The sequence below is a fragment of the Ruditapes philippinarum genome, unplaced genomic scaffold, assembly GCF_026571515.1.
Source record: "Ruditapes philippinarum isolate M1 unplaced genomic scaffold, ASM2657151v2 ctg2120_1_1_1_1, whole genome shotgun sequence".
NCBI classification, from domain to species: domain Eukaryota; kingdom Metazoa; phylum Mollusca; class Bivalvia; order Venerida; family Veneridae; genus Ruditapes; species Ruditapes philippinarum.
The window spans coordinates 45,623-66,633 of NW_026855979.1; the positions used below are offsets into that span (position 1 = coordinate 45,623).

Consider the following 21,011-nt stretch of genomic DNA (forward strand, 5'->3'; position numbering starts at 1 on the left):
TTGGCATAAGCTTATCTAATGTAGCCAAGGCTGACATAAGCCTGTCTGATGTAGCCAAGCAAATCAGCAATCACTCTTAAATAAGATAAAATCTTTAACTATCAGTTGTAAGTAAAATATTCAAAAATAGAAATATGGAAGAACAATTTTGATAATTTTTCCATAGCATTTTTATGTGAAAAAAAAAATGTTGATATTCTATTACAGCCATTTCTGTCTAAAAGATAGATATTCATATCATGATTTTTGAGCAAGTTATTTGATACTCTGGTACTGCTGAATATATAATCCCATGATACATTGCTGTAAATGATATATTTTCCTTTCACAGACATGTTTTCATGAGTTATTGCAAGCAAAAGATGTGAATAACGCCCACAAAATGTCAGCTTACAGTGTAGACAGGAAAAATACATATTTTACAATTCTGGCAAAATGTAAGTTCTAATTTTATTATAGAGCCATAACTCTTACTTTTTTCAGTGAAGAATTACTTCCCTTGTCAGGAAGTCTGGATTATAAGAGCTCATTTCACACACTTGCAAGGAGAAAAAAAAACATAATTTATTGTGACGTAAAGATGAATTTTATGTAATAAATGAAAAGTGTATGCCAGTACTGAATACACAAATAATTCAGCGGGATGTCTTTTTTGTTTTGACAAATCTAATATAAACGGTATGAAGCTGCTGGAGAACGAGGAGATGTGAGATGACATATGTTTGGTTTTATCTAATCAGGTTAAGAATTGATGTGTTCCGAAACTGTAGACTAAATAATGTCTTATTTCACCATTTGTCTGTCCAATCATAAAATTGTAAAATACGATTTTCTTCTTCATGAGTTGAGACAGAAGTTTTCTGTTTTGCAGACTTTCCAATCATATCAATTGCAGTAGAAAATTTTCTGAAAACTCCATTTGTTTTCTTTTATCAAGTGAAATGATAAAATTCCAGCTATTTACAGAAGTGGTATATTTTAAATACAGTACAAAACTAAAATTTGAATGAAAAATGAGTGAAATAAAGAGATTAATTTAAGAACCTGATATTTACAGTGGAATTTCTACAGAGCAGCTTTCCAAAGAGCACTTTAACAGTTGTAATACCAGGGGCAGTATCCTAAAAGCAATATTTTTAGGAGCTATGCCCCTTTTTGCGACGGACGCGCCCTCAGGCGCGTTCAGAGCTAAGTCATCTACACATGGGATTTCGTTGGCTACACTCGCGCAATGTGTCCTAAACCAATTAACAGCACAAGAAATAGTACATAAATTTGATCCTTCAAAACTCCCATACTTTGTCTGGATATCTTAATGTCTTCCATATTTAGCCTTTTCAATTTCAAATTAAGATTTTCCAAGTTAAAATATGAACGTATATTATTGATAAAAACGTTGTAGTCCCGTAGTATTAATGCGCAATATGCAAATTACTGCTGAAACGATTTACCGCTGTCGAAAAAGTAGGACAGCAAAATATACTTCAATAAAGGTGTAACCTCTGAGTTCCAAGACATTATTAGTAGGAAATAAATATTTTTACATTATACTAAACATTATTATTAACAAATCAAAAGTTTTTCGTGACTAGGATAATCGCGCATTTATAAAAGAAGAACTATTTTCGTGACTCATACCGCGGGTTTAGCTGAATATTCAGCAGTTATTAATACATTAATTAGATACAGTACAATGGCTAGTATAAATATCTATTTTTGAAAATGCATGTAAGACACTTTACCGCCATGTAGTCTTTCATGGTAAGGAAGTTATAATATCAGTTCTACATCCGATTCTTGTGGTTTGTTTACATATTTTACTAGGTCATGATATGAGTTAACCTTCGCTATTCTAAAAATAGATTCTGCTTCACCTGTTCTGATTTTTGGACAGGCGATTATAGGAAGTACACATTAAACATGTAATTAATAAACCAGCGGATTGTAATGCAATACTTTTAGAAATGCTATACAATTGTAAGAAGCAAACAAGTTGAAAATGGAATTTAGTGTGAAGTTGAAAAGGACAACTAAACACTGTAGTGCTTAAGTGACATTTAAATTAAAATAAAAACGATGTGCTCTGGCCTCTACATCTTTACCTTGTAAATAAAAATAATCTAAGAAATACACTATTAATTGCTGATGATTTTAACCAATTTTTTTTAATGAGACATATCCAAGAGAAATAAAAATACAAATGACTTATATTTTATTGTCTGTATGCCCACTATGATATAACACGAAGCAATTCTAAATAGCATTCTCAAATGTATAATGTATTATGTTTGAAGTTTATTTGCCTCGATTTATTCTAGAAATATTTCGTTGATAGTTTTTTTTCTATTTACATATCATTTCTTAGAATAAATCGATAAGGACACTGATTTACAAGTTTGACCAGAGTTTTTAGGCATAAATTGCATTCTGTATTTAAGTGCTTGAAAGTAGAAAATCTGAATTATATCAATTTGGAACACAAAATATATTGCTGTACAAATCTCGAACTTGTATGAAACAAATTTTCTCTGTTATATATTTTGTGTTTGTTTTGTTTTGTTTTTTTTAAAAGAAGCCTTAATTAATGTCTCTCCGGTTGCATGTCCGTCGCATTCAGTGCTGCAGCACTTTGATTAATCGGTAGTTGTTGCGCTTAACACACCAGCAGTAACATGACTTGCAGTGCTTTATTGTCATTTGATTGGTTGTTAGTTCCAAGGTGATATTAAAATCAGAAATATAACTATATGATGGCTTGCATGCATGCTCATTCGGGTCTTAATCCTTGATTAACATGACTGTGTGGTGTATTAGTTTAAATTGTAATATGCAAATGGTTGAAAATGAATATCATTTTCTTTTGATTTGTAAATGAGAAATAAATATCAAAAACTTTACTGGTCATTAAAAAAATTTTTTAATTTATTATCAACAGAATTAATTGGTTTAAGCAAATATGTTTATTTTGCAATAGAAATGGAATTTAGTTTCATCCTGCTATCCTTTTTTATTTGTATTTGAACATTATATTATTATTTCATGTTTATAGCTATAATGTTGTCTAATAAAATGTTATTATAATTATGATATCAAATTGGTATATATATATTTTGTATGGATTAAAACATTTTAATTATATATCTTTCAGGCATGAGAAAACGTTAAATAAATATAACCGAATGAGAGTTGCTATACCTGGAGCAAACTTGACAATTTAAGGAACGTACACCAAAATGTTTGTTCACAAGATGAAAGAAATTGGGATCACATGAGGTACATAATAATAAACTATATAGAATTTGCTATTTGTATAAATTAAGTAAGTCATTTAAGAAGTGATACACCAATTTCGTTTATATAGAATTTATGTTAGTTTGTGTTGAAGAAATACTAGCCAGTTGAACAAGCCTGAGTAACTTATTAGTAATGAGTTCAAAGAAAGGATGGCTAATCCTACAATTTTGTATGTCAAAATAACTAGAATACATACTATTTTGTATATTAAAGCTAAACCAAATTAAACAATGTATATTTTGCATATATATTGCACTAAAGTTACAAAATAAAAATTGCAATAAGTAATTTGTATTATCTATGTTGCAACATTTAAGTTTTGTATGTTACTATGGAAAAGTTTCAATCCATGATTGGTATAAATAGCATATAATTTGTTCCAATTATTAATTGGATCAGGAAATGTGGTTCCCAATTTTCTCCACACAATCTTATCTATATGGACAAATTGATGTTTTTCATGGTCAGTGTGATCTGAGAGTATGCAGTGACAGGAAAGTGGTTTATAGGGGGCTCAATCTCTGCTAATGGCCCCTTATCTTTGACCAGGACAAGTTCACTGCAGGGGTTAATAGGGTGTGGAAACTTTGCACTCTTTAGAATTCTACATTAAAAGACGTGGCAGTGGTATAATGGAATTTGCAGCTTGTAAAGTGCCTACAAACTTAGGTAAGTGGTGCCTTTTATTCTTTTCTTTATGTTACCATTTGATGAACCAGATAGGTTAGAAACTAATAGATATTAATAATAATTAAAATATTGTTTATATTTATCTGGTGTTGACTGTGGTTTCTTTGTATTCTTCTTATTCAGCCAGTTTTTCAGAAATACTTGTTAAAGGCCCATTAAGCTACACAAAAGCAATTATTTTTATTTTCAAAAACTTTTTTTGATATTTTGTATTCTGTTACAAGTCTCCAGAAAGCTACTTGTTGGCTATATGACTGGACTGTTTGGGGAGGGGGGGGGGGGGTGGGGTGTTATTTTTATTTGGGGAGGGGGTGTAATTTTTGTTTGGTGAGGGGGCTGTTATTTTTGTTTGGGGAGGGGGTGTTATTTTTGTTTGGGGAGGGGGTAGGGGTGTTATTTTTTTGGGGGGAGGGGGGTGGGTGTGTTTGGGGATAGAGGTTGGGGTGTTATTTTTGTTTGGGGAGGGGGTGTTATTTTTGTTTGGGGAGGGGGGTAGGGGTGTTATTTTTTTTGGGGGGAGGGGGTGGGTGTGTTTGGGGAGGGGAGGTTGGGGTGTTATTTTTGTTTTGGGAGGGGGTGTTATTTTTGTTTGGGGAGGGGGGGGTGTTATATATACAGTGATGGTGATTTTTGGTACTTTGGATGAAAGTCAAAATACTAAATTGTTTACAATTTGTTACCTTTAAGAACAATTGCTTTTCATTCAGCAATATTTTTTCAGTTGACAATCACTTAACATGTTTTAAAGCATTATCAAGACTTAATGAAAACTTAATGTTTGCTCTTTATATAGAAAAAATTTGTACACATATTTCTGGGGCATAGTGTGCCTTTAAGTTATTTAGAATTATTAGTTAATAATTATAATGACACTATTTACACTTCTCATCAATGGGGTTTCAACATGCTATAATGTTTTTTAACTCTTCGGTCAGTTTATAGTATTTAAATGCATATAGTGTTCAATATTTTTATAGCCCCACGCAACAAATTGTGCACCAGGGCTTTTCAATATATAGACGATGGTCACCCTTCGTAAAGACTGACAACTACGTAATTGGTTGTTCTTCCAGTTTAAACATTGAGACTAATATATGCTTTTCAAAGGAAGTTCAGGCAAGGTGTTGAGAGGGGGGAAGGAACATTGTAATGTAATGAGAGACAAGGCATGTATTGAAATAATCGAAACTAACAATTCTTTGAAAGTTAAAATTTCAAAGCATGACTATTTCATTTCATAAATGCAGTGGTGTAAAGATTTGGAAATTTCTGACTGTAAACTTAAACAGAAAATGTACACTGAAATCAATTTTGCACTAGATTTGCACCATACGTTTGAAACATGCCCCATATGTTTCAGTACTTGTTGATATCTAATCCAATTTGTTTCAGTTGTCTTCAAAAATCTCAGAAGATTATTTGAGGTAATATTAAATTCCAGTTACTTCATTTCCTTGGTAATATAATTTGATGTGATTTATAGCCTCTTGTCATGAAAGAAATTCTTGTAAGATCACAGTGAACATGTAGAGCATTTATCTGTACAGTTATGGTCTTTTATAATATTATAAAACACAGAAAAAAAGACATCAAATCCAAGGTCTCGTTATATTTCAATGTTCTGATCACATTTCGCACACATTTTTAGCTAGACATTTTTTTAAAGACAAAAAAAAGAGGTATTTTAACAGTCATGTCATGTTCCTGTTGCCTTTGCCGTTCACCCAAACTTTAACATAGATAACTTGTATTGTCTTCATACTTGGCCACACCAACCTGGGACAAAAGCCTCAAGTAGACCAGACTAAATTTGGCTTTCATTCATAAATGAAATGTGTGGGATAGTTGCTTTAAACTGATTTCTTTCATTCCATACAAAACCAATTATCATTTATCGGGAAAATATGAACCTATTGAATAGCAAACAATTACCATACATTATGATCAGACAAGACAACTATCTGTGCTGACTGTTTTTTGGTCTGCAGTGGTCGCATGGGTAGTAGCCCAACAAATGATCCACCAGGCCTTTCTATTATATATATGACGGTCACCCTTAAAATCCGACATCTATGTAATATCAATTTGTAAAATCCGTCAGTCTTGCAGTCAAAATATTGTGACTACATGGGTATATGAAGTTGCCACCAACAGGTGTAAGGTTTCTTAACATTAAAAATCTTGTAATGTGGCGATCCCTTGGAAGCAATCACATACATGCCAAAACCTCCTGGACATCTGGAGCTGTCCCAGAAATCAGATGTCTGCAATAAAATCAACAAGATTATTATTCATATGAAAATTTTGGACTTGGTTTGATATTCAGAAGTTAATGTAAAAGTACAACATCTCCTACACCCTCTCTTGTAAGTCACACAACTTAGAGTGTACTTGAAGAACATTTGTTTAAAATTTACTCATAGCGTTACTTTCATTGGTCATCAGGGACCTGCCTCTTTCAGAAAAATAGTTATAATTTACCATTTTTGACCTATTTTTATCATTTAATGGAAACCCAGTGTTTTTGTATTGATCTTTGGGTCATTGAGGAAGAGGTTTTAGCTGGAGATGACACCTTGTCAGCTTTAATATGTACAAGGTGATGATGACTTAAATACTTAAAGCATTCCTAACTAATGTAAGTGATCTACTCCCTCCAGTTCTCATCACCATTCAGGAAACTTTCAGAGCTTGGCATTTGTACTTGTTTACTTTTCCTGTATTTGATAGTGATCGGTGGTTTTTCTTGAATGGTTTTTCTTGAATGGTCGCTGGTCAATCAGTAATTTGAGTTTGCTATAGAAATAAAAGTTTTTTTTGTGTGAAGAGTAATATTGTTCATTGAGCATGACGTTAATGTTAAAGGTATCGATATCAGACATTAATGCTATTTTATAAGATAAGAATATTTGAATATTTTTCAAAGTTCATTAAATAATGATACATTTCATTATTGATGCCCCTTTAAAATAAAAAATAAATAAGATGGTTTGATTTATCACCTTTGGTAGATTTCATCAGTAGTAAAGTGTATAAAGCTATTTATTATACACTTATAAATTCCAACAATTATAAATACACCAAAATCATGAAGCACTAATACAATTCAACAGATAGAAAAAGTGCCAGACTTTTTTTCTAAGTTGGTTCCCATCTTAGCCGTGCTTTATGTAGCATCTCAAAACGGGTACCAATACTACTTTGGGCTTGGGCTCTTTTGCATAAAATACTGTGTATGTATTCCTCTGTCATTCATGAAATTTATTTCTTGATAGCTATATTTTTGTTTCTGAAATAACTGAAAAATAGAAGTTCTGTAAATTGAAACTCTTTTTGCTTTAAAATGTTTAGGTATAATTATAATTAAAGGAAAATAATGTTGTAGTAGCTCTCTGAGGGCATGTATTTTGCTACTCCCAGCGTGGTAGTAGCTCTCTGAGGGCATGTATTTTGCTACTCCCAGCGTGGGAAATTGATATCCAACTCAACCTTAGTTCTTGCAATTTTAAGATATCAATTTTCCAACTGTGCCGATAGCAAAATACAATATCTCAGAGAGCTTCTACAGCATAATATTCTGTATATTTATCTGATGCCTGTAGTTTACAAAATTATTATATGAATTTTTTAAAGGAATAATTCAAAAGTACCTATAATTATGAAAGAAATATGTTGGTATAATATTATATCATAAGGAGCCAATTGTGCATGCACATGGATAAAATCTCGAATGATATTTTGTCAGTACATTTTTATTGTTATGCCCCCACAATGTGGGAGCATATAGCGTTGCACTTGTCCGTCCGTCCGTCCGTCCGTCAGTCCGTCCGTCAGTCAGTCCATCCGTCAGTCCGTACGTCCCGAAATCTTGTGAACGCAACTCCTCTTAAACCGGATGGCAGATTTTGCTTAAACTTACAGGGATGAACAACCTAAATGTGTAGATGGTAGTAAAGGAAGGAATTTTTGCTGCGACCAAATTTAACAGAATTATGGCCCTTTGTTGATTTTTTCACTATATACTATATAGAAATTTTGTGAACGCAACTCCTCTTAAACGGGATGGCAGATTTTGCTTAAACTTACAGGGATAAACAACCTTCAGGTGTAGATGGTAGTAAAGGAAGGAATTTTTGCTGCGACCAAATTTTACAGAATTATGGCCCTTTGTTGATTTTTTCACTATATACTATGTAGAAATTTTGTGAATGCAACTCCTCTTAAACCGGATGGCAGATTTTGCTTAAACTTCCAGGGATGAACAACCTTAATGTGTAGATGGCAGTAAAGAAAGGAATTTTTGCTGCAACCAAATTTTCAGAATTATGGCCCTTTGTTGATTTTTAGTTTTCAACTTGTGGCACATGTAGTCCAAAAAATATTTGACCTAGAGTCATAAGATTGACAGAACAGTGGCGTGTGGGGGCATCCGTGTCCTATGGACACATTTCTAGTTTTAACATGCAATATTTGTGTGTGTTAAATAATAGAGACATTATACAACTCTTTTTGTGATTCCAGCATTCGGTAAAGAAACAAAATAATTTTACTATTTATAAATTTTATACAGAAAATTATTTTTTTTGTGGCCCCTTCTGGGTAACCTAATTATAGATATAGAGTTAAACACTTTTCAATTTTAGTTGATTAAATCTTTAAATGCTAGTAATAATTACTTTCATAATTATGCTACTTATAGCATATGTCCATTTTGAAATATTGTTTGTTTAGTCAATATAATTATAACATTGGCACAGGGAACTTAGTGGGGACTTAGATTATCAAATCCTTAGTCAAACCCTTCCCATCTCTTCATCCCCATCACTGTTGTGGTCAGTTTTATAAAATAAATACCCTGCTGCATGCCCCAGCACTACACAAAACCTCTGAATTGACTGGACAGTGCAGGGACAGGTAGTAGGTAAAACCTGGCTCATTTTCCCAACTTTTGACCCCCAGCATGGTTTCGGTTAAAGGCAACCTTTTTATTCAAAAGGCATTCTAATCTGTAATAGGATAATGGTTTCTAATTTTGTTTATTATATTGTACTGGTCATTGAGTTGAATACAAAACTTAAACAGCTAATAGCATTGTTAGTTTTATGATATAACTGTCAATTTAAATCAGAAAAGTTAACAGGTGGATCACCTCTCTACTTCAGGTGGTTAATTACACATGGCAGGGCACTTTATAATCATCATTAAAAAATAAAGTTCAAGTCCTGTCTGTGTGTAAAGATTTTCCTGTGAAGAGAGACAAATAGATTTGGGAAATGATGCTAACAAAATTTTAGTAGATTTGTTGAATGAGTATTATTACCAGTATTTATTCCTATTCTGTATTTGACAGCATAATGCCCTGTATTTAGTGGTTAAGGTATTCCAGTTAAATGTAAACATTGTATAAACATAATATTGACAGACATAATTTGAGAATTAATAAAAAGATTATTATGAATTAATAAAAAGATTATTATGAATTAATAAAAAGATTATTATGAATTTAAATTATATTGACTATTGCTTAATCCTAACAAAAAACCCTTAGAATACAGTCACATGTATAGATCTTGAATCTTGTGTCTAAGAAACTATTACAAGTAATTGAGGTCCAATTCAAGGTTGTTTATAACTATTTGTGGTGGTTGTGGTGGTGTTGATAGTTTTCTTTTAAAAAAATGGTTTGAGTCAAGGTTGTAAATAGTGCTTGGTTTTTGTTGATTTATGGGTACCAATTTTATAATTTCTAATGTGAGTAATTTCTGTCAATTTTCTATTTGAGAAATACAATGTAGTATTAACTGTTTGGATTGATTTGCTTTCCATGCATCTTTGAAATATGATTTGTTTCTGCATTATTTTAATATTTATTTATTTAGTAGTTTAATAAATCAAATACATGGTTGTCAAAGTTGAAGTTTAAGTCTATTGGGGAAAATTCAGTTTTTGCTAATATGTTCAATAATTTAGACATTTATTAATTTACACAATTTGATGATGAATAAGTTTTCTCTGTTCATTTTTCATTCAAACCCACTCCTACTGAAATTTAATGATTCATTTTGGCTGCATGATTTAAATTTTTGAAAAGTTAAATTTTTGAAGCAATCATTATCAGTTCATGTGCAGATCCATAGGGTTTAGGGGGGGGGGGTTTATAACCCTTCAAAGGATCAAACCTCTCTGAGATTTGGGTATCAATTTGATATGTTTCTAAAGTGAAACACACAAGTCCAAGATACATCACTGTCCATGCCTGTCCTCTGTAGGAATCTAACTGGGGATGTGTTCTTCATGTCTTGCTCTTCATTTGTTGGTGGAAGGAGTAGACAGTCTATCCAAAGTTGTTTGCACCTGGACCTCCAGAGTTAGTCAAGAAATCTCACCTACAATAGCTCTAAAGGTGGAAATATTTATGAGAGTACTCTAGAAAACTTAATTACAACAATCAAACACCAGAATAAAATAGTTCCATTGTTAATAATTATTTCACTATGGAAGTTTTTGATATACTGGATAAAATGCTATTATATCATTCATAAAACCAGTTAAATCAGTGCCTTTTAAAACAAACCGTAAAAAAAAAAAGGAAAAAAGTATAAAAGAGCAGGCATAATTGAATGAGCAATTAAAGACATTTAATTTGCTGTATTTGCATAAATCAATTTACAGTGAAGTGAAGAAGCATGTCTATTACTGTATAAATAACCCATCAATAATTTACCTGACATTTATTCTATCAAGTCAGTATCATAATATTTGTGACATCTAATGATGATGAACTGTCTGTACATTAAAAAGTTATGTTTTATCATAGATGACTTCTTTTTTTTCACAACCATGAAAATGATCAACATACAAAAGCATTATGTTTTAACAAAAAAACATGTCATAACAAAAACCTCATAACAACCATCATAAAAGAAAAATAATCAACAATAACAAAACATCTTAAAAAATAAAACATGTCCATAATAACAAAAACTGATCCATTATAACAAAACCTCACCATTAATAACAAAAACCTCACAGTTTATGTTATAGCAAAAAGCATACCAATAATAACAAAACCCTGTCAGTAATAACAAATACCTCAAAGTTATAGCAAAAACCATACCAATAATAACAAAACCCTCTCAGTAATAACAAATACCTCAAAGTTATAGCAAAAACCATACCAATAATAACAAAACCCTGTCAGTAATAACAAATACCTCAAAGTTATAGCAAAAACCATACCAATAATAACAAAACCCTCTCAGTAATAACAAATACCTCAAAGTTATAGCAAAAACCATACCAATAATAACAAAACCCTCTCAGTAATAACAAATACCTCAAAGTTATAGCAAAAAGCTTACCAAAAACAATAAAAACCGCACCAATTATTACAAAAACCTCACCAATTATGACAAAAAGCTCACAATAATAACAAATACCTTACCAATAATAACAAAAACCTTAGTACCAATAATAACAAAACCTCACCAATAATAACAAAAACCTTAGAACCAATAATAACAAAAACCTTAGTACCAATAGTAACAAAACCCTCACCATTAATATCAAAAACCTCACAAAAAATAACAAAAAAAAACTCTCCAAAAATAACAAATACCTCTTCAAAAATAACAAATATTACACCAATAATAACAAAAACCTCTCCAATATTAACAAAAACCTCACCAATAATAACAAAAACCTCACCAAAAAATAACAAAAACTCACCACTTATAACAAAAACCTCACCAATAATAACAAAAACTGCACCAATAATAACAAAAACCTCATAAATCATAACAAGACCTCACCATTAATAACAAAAACCTCATAAATCATAACAAGACCTCACCAATAATAACAAAAACCTTACTAGTGATAATAAAAACCTCAAAACTATCATCAGAATCATGCTGTAATACTGTATAAGCATCAATAATTAAGTCATTAACTGTATCAAAATAAAGTAGTACTATATTACTAATTCATTGTTTCAAATTCAACATATGTTAGGTATGTTTTCAGAACAAACTAATATCAAACAATTTACCAAGTATCGTTGTAGAATCACTAATTGTTTATATATTTTTTTCTGTTAATTGATTTTACTATGAAACTTGAGTGTTGTTGGTTGTTTATTTGATTGTAGAGAGATAATTTTTCCATCAATTAATGAAGCTGTTTTATCAACTGAAAGTGAAAATGTCAACTTTGATGCAGTGTTTTATTTTAGCGGAGGTATATTCTTTATATACAAGACTTTTGCCGCTATGTTCTGCATTTAAGTAAAATTTAGTTTGCCATGGCAGAGTAAAGTTGTGCAAGTACCGGTATAAGTTGGTGTTTTTATATTGTAGACACACCTGCGTCTGGAAAAAATAATGTACAGAGGTGTGTGTATGCGGTAGGGATAGTACCATCCATTATCAGTAAATCAAATTTTCATTTAGACAAACCCCTTGTGCATAATGTCAAAGTGAAAATATTAATCATTAACTAAGTGTGATTAATTTGACTTGGAAAATTTTGATACAAAGCTCATTCCTAGTGCTGTAGAATTAAAGTAATTTGGTTTGATTGCAAACCTTTGGCGTCATCTTTATGCTAAGTAAATAACCCTTGCACTGGGCGAGCAGTGCGTAATTGTGTCACCAGGCAAGCCCCGCCTTATTATATTGCCGTTTTCATACACGGCTGCATTCATCTAAAACTGTTTATGAATGAGAGGCAGGTAACGTAACATAATATAAATATGATATCTAAAACAAACATTGTGGCTGATGTTTATTAATTCTCAGTTATTTTTTTAATGGATTTGCAGTGCCTTTTAAGTCTTGTTGTGACCTTATAATTTAACCAAATTAATTTGGAACCATCCCTTATTTCTGTTAATAATTTCAATCACAAAAAGCTTTAATTTTGCAATATAGTTGAATTAAATACAGTTTTACTGTTCAGACAGACATTCAGTTTATATAATTATGGCACTATGTACTCGTGTCAAATTTACAAGAATTTAGTATATGTAAATAAAACTGGAAAGTAATATATATTATAAAAGTGCACATTATTTCCTGGAATGATATTTTGATACAAACTATCATATGATAATCAACAGTCTGCTGGGAAGATAAGCCTAAATAAAAGAAACAGTAAACACATACAATTGTTAGTAAAAAAAAAAGGCATTAATTTATTATTATCCTGTCTATGGACTTCAGAAATCTCTTGCCTATTTTTGCTGTCTTCAGAACCGCTGGACTAAGTAAGTGTCAGATAACTGGTTATCAAAAGAAGGATTAGTTCTCTAATTTTAATTTAAGTTTTATTTATGTATCTATTAAAATATTTTTTTCATATTTTTACATATTGCATGTTCTTTATTTTGAATCACTTTTGAGACCACTGAGACCACTGTAATAAAAGCACTGAGATAAACCATAAAGAGGCTGGAGTATATCATCAGTGAGTTAATTGATACAGGTATAAACGTGACTGACTCTATCTACAACTACCTGTATTGTTAGTGGTCCATTGCTACGGCTAAGCTGTCATTGAATTGGTTAGTGCATTCAACTGCATCATCAAGTAGTGAAATGTTTCTCCTCTGTTTTTCAAATGGACAGTTATTGTCTGAATGAATCGTGTATTTTCCACACTTACTGCTATCAGAGTGACAAAATCGACAATATCGTTGGATACGTTGTGCTGTCAGTGTCTCAGCTAGTGACATCTAACTTTGGTATGTTATCGGAGAATATTGAGAGCTCCGATTCTACGTGGTTTATTTTTTCCTTTTGAAGAGTTTTAAAACTGTAACTTTCCATTATAATTGAGGATTTTAGTATGTGATTGCAAAATATAAGGTTTTTTTTGCATTTGATATTTATATAGGTTTTTTTTTTATTTTTGTACTTGTAATGGAACTCTTTTTTTTTTTTTGGTATTGGAATTTTTTCTGTCTAACCAATAATCTAATGATGGGAAATTGGCTGTTGGAAAGACAAGATTCTCCGACTAGATCTACCAACTTGCCATATATAAAATGCATCTAATATCATTAGCTACCTTCTTTTAATTAAATGCGTAATTTTTTTAGAGGATAGAGTAAATGTGCATTTTTTTAAGTGGATAGAAATAAGCAGGACTAAAAATGATAATGATTAAGTTTTGAAACAAAATTTGAATAACAAGGACAAAATATTGTTAATTTATGATCTAATGGATTTTATTTAACAAAATTACAAAATTTTGTGATTCTTATGTTTTTTGTTATTTTATTTTTTAATTTTAAATGAGGTTGAATTATTAACACTGAAAAGCCGGAAAAAAAAAATTAACAGAAACAATTTTATTATAAGTATGACTAACAAAGATGTTTTTGACAGATTAATAACCATTGGGGTAAAAAGGAACCTAGGGATAACATTTTGATTGGATTTTTTTTATCTTCGATGGAACATTTAAACTTTGACGAGGTAAGTGTAACGCCAATGTCAATCATTAAAATTGTTATGTGATATAGAACTAGATTTGATTGAATTGTTATTAAAATTTCATTTCATGTAATTTCATAGTATTTTAATGCCTAATTTGATTATTTTCATTATGTTTCAATTTATATTGATACTGGTCTCCAGAAACGATGTCGATTTAATAATATACTATAAGTTATAAAGATTTTTACATACTATAATTATGGCTTATATATGCTATTTGAAATGTATAATGTATATATTTGTTATGTATATGCTGAGGCCCACATGGAAGATCGGGAAACCGAATGTGTAAGCATCACTAAATAGTTGTTACCTACTAACTATGGCTCTATATTTTCAAATTATAATTATGGCCCAATATAAACAGTTGTTATATATAACCCAAGTAGCTAGGCTATGGTTATTTTGCAAAAAACTGTTTATATAAATAAGGTCATATAACCTGTCCAAAATCTTTTATAACAAATTTAAGGTAAAGTAAACTTCCTTTATGTTAGAGAAAAATGAAGTAACTTCATATAAATTAACATCAACCTTAAGTATCGTAAATTTAAATTTAATGATTAACCAATGAAAAGCAATGTTACAAACATGTAGTTCTATACAATGTTGTTGCATAATCAATTGGATGTTACAAGGGTATCATATTTTTGTGAATAAAATAGGCGCCAAAAGTATAGGATTTTCCACACAACAAAAAAAGTGAAAATTTTCTCCAGAATTGTGAAGATTCCAATGTGTACACCTCAAATTTGTAGGCATATGTGGCTTTTATTAAAAGCACTATTGATATATAATTATGTGAAAAAAAGTGAATGTTTTTACTAGTTTATTAAATTTTCCCTTTTTTATGGGTGCAGTTTAAAAGGCATGTATTAATGCAGAGAAGTTTCATCATAATTGTGGATTATGTGTAAAATATGGTGAAATTTGGAATAGTTTTTAAAACAAAAGGTTTATATTCTGAATGTGAATATATTAATGTATTGCTGTTGGTTTTAAGAGTGTTTTTTTTTTCTCTAGTATTTGAATTATAAAGTTGAATCTTATAGTTTTGAGTAAGAAATGCACTAACTCTTTTATATATATATTACTTTAAGTTTCTTTGATTTGTGGCTGTATGTTTTAATTAAGGAGTAATTGGTCCTCTATAAGTTTAACCGGATGAGATAAATAGGATTACCCTCTGTTTGTCTGTACACACAGACATAAGTCACATTATGGGTCTTGACTTGCACTTGTGTCCATCTGCAAAAAAATGGATCCAATGATAACTGCCTACCTATGTTGAAAAATCTGGTTGCTATGACAACAAATTAACCTTAAATATGGCTAAAATACAAATATATTGTGATAATTCGTTTAGTCTTGAAAATATTTTTTGAGGCTTAAAAATATGGATGGATAGCAGTATGGAGATTATGTACATCATTTTGAGCTCGTCAGTGTTTTGAAGAATAAATGGAGCAATTATGATCGATTGCTTATCATGACAAAAGGCAGTTGTAAGACAATGGCAGTTGTAAGACAATGGGCATTATTCTGAAAGCTATATTTCTGGAGTTATGCCACTTTTTAACTTATTTTTTTGTCAAAATTGCTTATTATAAGTAAAGTGATTTCAAAATAATCAAAGTTATTTACACTTGATTATAATGACAAGACACAGTTTTTTTTACAGTAAACATTATTATTTATATATACCAATACTTTTAGAAGTTATACACTGGCTTAATAACTGATATAGATTAAAGTTGTCTCCCTTTATGCCTTAATTAAGTACTATATAGAATACATTGTATATTCATTTCAGTTGTTTCCCTTTGTTTTAAATGTCCATTTGTAAATTATGACATGTACTTAATATATGAAATTTAAAGTTCTCTCCCTTTCTTATCAAATTTGTAAATTAGGTCCATAAATATACAAAATTTATAAGTGGTTCCCCTTTATTGTTTGTTTTAATTTGTAAATAAAATCAAGCAATATATAATATAATTATCAAAGTTGTCACCCTTTTTATCAATTCATTTCATATTCTAGTAATTAAGAAAGTTGCTCCCCTTTTGCGTAAGCTTTCATTTTGTTTATCAGGTTAAATATTATTTGATATAATTATCCCCCTTTGTTTTTAGTCTCTTTTGTAAATAAACTTTGATATAGGCCATGAAACTGTTCTTTAAATACTGTAAGATTATGAGGTGCTAATAAAAAAAATAAAGAATTGTGGTCCTTTTCTACAGTCAATGTATACTGCAAATGAAATTATTAATTGATTGATTAATTAAAAGTTTTAAAAATTCATGTATATAAATTATGCAGTACTCTAACCCCCATTTCAGTAATGACTGCTAGCTACTCTAGCATAGACTGGGACACTATATGATATTTCATGTGTTAGTTTGTTTTCTATAGATAACCAGTCTATAGATTGATTGTGATTGATTTTCAATAAAGACACATTAATTTGCCGTAACTGCTGGGTGAGATGTTAAATGGTGCGAGAACAACACCTACAACCTTGCTGTTGTATGACACTGTTGCTGTAATTGTTCACGGTACAAGATAACTTTAATGTTGTTCCTGATAATGGCTAACTATATATATAAGGTTCTCCATCCATTGATAGATGTATTAGTCCTTACCCTGTTAAATACCTGAAATGGAATTGTCCATCTTTCTATCTGGACAAAACTATTAATCATTTTAAGCAAAAATAATAAGATATGAACTGAATAGCAAACATTGCCAGCCATGATTAAGGCAGCATAAGATGTTCCTGTTGATCTTGGTTCGCACTGGTTATATGGTTAGAATAACTTGCATGGATGTGCTGGCTGATCTTGGTCAGCATGGTTATATGGTTGCAATCATTTGCATAGATGTGCTGGTTGATCTTGGTCTGCACTGGCTATATGGTTACAATCATTTGCATGGATGTTCTGGTTGATCTTGGTTTGCACCAGTTATATGGTCACAATCATTTGCATGGATGTTCTGGTTGATCTTGGTTTGCACCAGTTATATGGTCACAATCATTTGCATGTATGTTCCGCTTGATCTTGGTTTGCACCAGTTATATGGTTACAATTATTTGCATGGATGTTCCTGTTGATCTTGGTTTGCACCAGTTATATGGTTACAATCATTTGCATGGATGTTCTGGTTGATCTGAGTCTGCACCAGTTATATGGTTACATATCACCAGCAATAGGCTATGGGTTAATGTGGCAAAGACACTCCACATATTTGTACACAAACATATCTAGACAAAATTTTACTTCAATCTCACAAAAGATTCTGTCCTATATTTCCATTGACAGAATGCAGTAAACTATTTTATGTGTCTTCATGTTTCTCTAGAATAACCCGTAACCTTGGAAGATGGGTGCTTCATTACTGTACTAAAACAATCGTAATGTAGCAGGATATCTTCTTGTAGAAGAATACTTGGATATAAAGTTTATTGTTGAACTGTATCATTTTTCATTTGGTGAGGATAATGCATACAATCTTAAGATATCATACTCACATATAAGAAATTTGTTCAATATTATTCCTTAATTTGGGATATTAGATTTATTTTTCTTGTTGTTTTTTTGCAAAGTGGTTTGGATTCTTCACTATTAATCACTTGCCAGTTACGATTGTAGGTTCAAACCCCACCCTGCAAGAGACATGCATTATCTCCGTTGTGAGAAAACTACACTTCCCGAGCAAAAAGAAGAACCCACTGACACTCAGAAAATGGTTTACAAAATTTTATAACAATTTCATTGTTTTGATGCATTGAATTTCATCATCTAAGTATCTTGCACAAAACGGCCATCAAAAACTGTTCTTTTTTCTCTCCATTTCAACACAGATACTGCAATTTAAAAGTGTCAAAAAATGTGTTGAATAAATTTATTATTACAGAGCAGTCATGCTAGTTACACATTGCATGACATTATTACTTACTCATGCTTGTGGAATATTCAGCCACACTTGGGAGCATTCTCAGTTAAGGTTTTTGGCTTCAAACTACCCCGCACCACTGTAGGTTCAATCCCAGGTGTCACACTATGGTTAAAGTTTTTGCATGCAAGTTGATATCTCCACAACTGCTGAAGGGAATTGCTTGAAACTTCAGAGTAAAATAGGAAGTCAAGACCTATAACTCTAACATAGATTTTGACAGAATTATGGCCCTTTTTGAACTTAAATTTTTTTACATTAAACAAAAATCGTCGAGCACACTGTCCTACTCGCATCTCTTGTTGTAAATCTATAGACTGTTCAAAAATACAAAGCTGTACCAATCATGAGGTAATGAATTATCAGTCTGACTTGAAGGATTTTATAGAAAACTTATCTTGTGACCTGTCAATGAACAAGTTATTTTTGGGGAAAAACCTCATACATTTATAATGTAGATAATGTAACAGTAGAAAATGGAGGATTATTTAACAAAATATATTTCAATAGTTTGAATTGTAAATTAAATTCATTTGTCAATTTAGAGCAATTCACATGCATCGAGTTTTTAAGTTGATTGGAATATTCACAGTGACACTTAAATGGACATATTAACTCATTCATAAGACATTCTATTTAGAGGGTTGTACTAAAGACATTGTCTAATCAGCGTATTCGGCCATTCTCAGTTAGAATTTACACCCCTATCAAAATTTGATAAAAAATACAGATTAGCAAAAACGCAACACTGTTAGTCTTTTTACAAACTTAAACCATCTGTGAAGTTCTACTGAAATTATTTTCAACATCATATAAGTAGTTTTTGTAAATCGGCGGTTTGAAAAGTGTATCCATTTTACCTTTTTAAAATGCCGGAAATGTTCGTGACAAAGTACCTTTTACTTTAAAAAGGGCTGCTTATAATTACATTGATGATATCTTATTGGAATTTACTTTTAAATATCACATGATACATAGATTTCTAATTGTACAATTGATATCACGAATTACTTGCCTAATTAAGCTTATATACTTTTTTAAAAACCCATATGCAAAAAGTGCAAATCAAGATATACTGCTTAATTGTGATTACGATTTGTCTCATTATTATAAAAGCTACGACCCAGTGTAATTAGTATAGTTCTTGGCATAAATAAAAACCGTAGTATCACTGCTAGCAATTGTATGCGATGTATATGCTTTATTATTAGGTAAATGATCACCTTGCTAAAAATTTAAGTACTATGTGAAGCTAACGAACCTTTCAACCATAAACGCAAACAAAAAAGAAGCCCACTTAATACCCCAAAGCATACATATAGACATCAGACAATGATATTTAGTATAAAACCAATTATCTTTCTTGACTTTATAGTATACTGGTTCACAATTTGTAGTATAATAAAGCATCGAATAGTATCTAATGTAAAATGATAGTAACTAAAGACATAGCAATACAGCATATCAGTCTAAAACAATTGAAACAACAACACCTTAATTAAAAGATAAACATGTATCAAGAAGTACAACAGTTTACCAGATCAAATACATTGCTGGTGCTAAGAATTTAATCATAAATTCACTAACTTTTTCAATTCAGATATGGTATATAAAATAACGAACCTTTCATTGTCAAATCAAAATTTTTATGCTAATATAGATACATTTATATTCAGATATAAAGTTCGGATAAAAACATTCGAATACAATTATATTCATTACCTAATGATAGCTAAAGTAATCTTTTCATTTCTCAAAAAAGATATTAAATTGATATGGCATCTGTAGTAAAACAATTTATAAATGTTTTTTGAAATCTATAACAACTAATTCAATCAAATGAAAACGTATCAATATGGTAATAATACTAGATTCTACTTTTAAAACAAATAAACATAAGCTTTTTGCGAAGAGAAACATTCAGCTAGTATAAAATACTAGCTATAACATATAACGCAAGCATATCAAATGAAGGATCGGAGTCAATCTCGCTAATGATATGTCCGTTATTCACTGAAACTGCTTTTTTGCAGCAAACAAAGAATTGACCAATTCAATGTTGTCACCTCCCAATTATTTAAATGACCTCCGCGAATATCTTGCTTCTCTTGGCTTCATAACCTTTTAGGGTGTGTCCTTGGGTTCAGCCATATCTTTTCTTCGCCTTCTGGACATTGCAATATGTCACGCAAATATTAGTTTTCAAAAGGTTAATCACAATTTCACTACATTGAAGAAGCAACGAATTTTTCCATGCTTGTAAAAATATATTCTTGATTTTTTTTTCCGAATCTTCTTGTTTTATTAATTTACTGAATTGCCGCATGTTTTCAGGTTTAGATGTCTGCACTAAAAGTAATTCCAAAGCTACATTCGTCTAGCTTGAAAAAGACGGGTGTTTTTTAATTGAAAGGTTCGTGGCCCAAGACAACGAACCTTTCATTGAGTTAAATGTTTATTTTATCATGTTTCCCTCATCATAATAATTTATCTTTATAGAATTGTTTTAAATTCACTTCATATTTTGAATTTATAATCACACAAATATAATGTTTATTTGTTTTTTTTTAT

The 21,011-nt window shown here is 30.9% G+C and overlaps 1 long non-coding RNA gene across 1 annotated transcript in view; it reads left to right on the forward strand.

Moving 5' to 3' along the window:
* The first annotated feature begins 210 nt into the window (after positions 1 to 210).
* The window catches only part of LOC132745033 (uncharacterized), a 49,888-nt gene continuing 29,087 nt past the window's right edge, over positions 211 to 21,011 (forward strand). The window contains exons 1-3 of the long non-coding RNA XR_009627778.1: positions 211 to 437; positions 3,149 to 3,273; positions 3,763 to 3,963. This is a non-coding gene — a long non-coding RNA (uncharacterized LOC132745033). The remainder of the gene's footprint in view (positions 438 to 3,148; positions 3,274 to 3,762; positions 3,964 to 21,011) is intronic.